The sequence below is a fragment of the Anastrepha ludens genome, chromosome 5 (assembly GCF_028408465.1).
Source record: "Anastrepha ludens isolate Willacy chromosome 5, idAnaLude1.1, whole genome shotgun sequence".
NCBI classification, from domain to species: Eukaryota; Metazoa; Arthropoda; class Insecta; order Diptera; family Tephritidae; genus Anastrepha; species Anastrepha ludens.
In genome coordinates, this window is record NC_071501.1 from 59,152,628 (window position 1) to 59,153,620 (window position 993).

The 993-nt window shown below is 34.8% G+C and overlaps 1 long non-coding RNA gene across 1 annotated transcript; it reads right to left on the reverse strand.

The window, feature by feature from the left end:
- Positions 1 to 260: 260 nt before the first annotated feature.
- On the reverse strand, positions 261 to 769 carry LOC128865289 (uncharacterized). Its single transcript, XR_008454781.1, has 3 exons — positions 752 to 769; positions 490 to 682; positions 261 to 427 (listed from the first exon to the last, which is right to left on the reverse strand). It is a non-coding gene; the product is annotated as an uncharacterized LOC128865289 (long non-coding RNA).
- Between the last annotated feature and the right edge of the window lie 224 nt (positions 770 to 993).

Sequence of the window (993 nt, forward strand, 5' to 3'; positions counted from 1 at the left end):
CTAAAATTTTTTCGAGAATAGCATTCCGTTCCCTCTTAATTTGCAGGGATTCTTCCTTCAATTCTTGAATTTCGCGGGCAATTGTTTGGTTGGCCGCCCGAAATTCTTCCAAAAAAGCATATTGGAAATTTCCGTTATCCTTTTTCCGTTTTTCGGAGGGTTTGAAGGCAATTCCAATGGAAATTCAGCCGAAGGTACTTGCATTCGAGAGGAGCTGCTGTAAAGCATTCTTCCTCTGTCTCAGTTTGAAGGGTCTCCACTTTATTAAATAATAAATAAAAAAGAATTAATATAGGCATACACACTCTCTTCTACAATTGCTTCTAGGTTGAAATATTTATATCCGCCAAGGATATGATGCACTTTATCGTAGTACTCCCACGCAGACGGGGTACCGCCTGAAGGACCAACAACTTTTTTCTCACCTCTGTAAAACAAGAACACTATTTTTAGAATTACATCCTAACAATTGCTATTGAACAAAGTTACCTATTTTATTTGATAAATTATGTACTTTAACCTTTATTTCCCTGGAAGAAAACACAAATCCCTTTAGCGCCATTTCCACGGCCATATCTGCATACACATGCGTATTGCTTTTACAGCCTCGTAGTACGGCAGATTCTCCTCCCACAACTCCAAAAGAAACTCGACCTCTCTATACCAATGCGATCGCTTTTTTCTATAAAATGAATCCATAATTCATAATATTTAAAAAAAATTTTATTATTGTAGAATTATGTTTACAGACCTGTTTTCTTTGCCGGCGTCCATTTCATTTAGTTTTTATTTTGATGTTTCTCCTGACATTCGAAATAATAATTATCGATAACACAGGGTTGTGTGTCAAAAAGTATGATTATTATCTAGAATTATTTTATAATATCAGATTGTAGGAGAGAAATTTTGTATGGGGAATCTCGCTTTTTAATTACTGATTGGGAGTTAAGCATGAAAAAGTAGATCATCTACTTATATGTAAACATATTACTA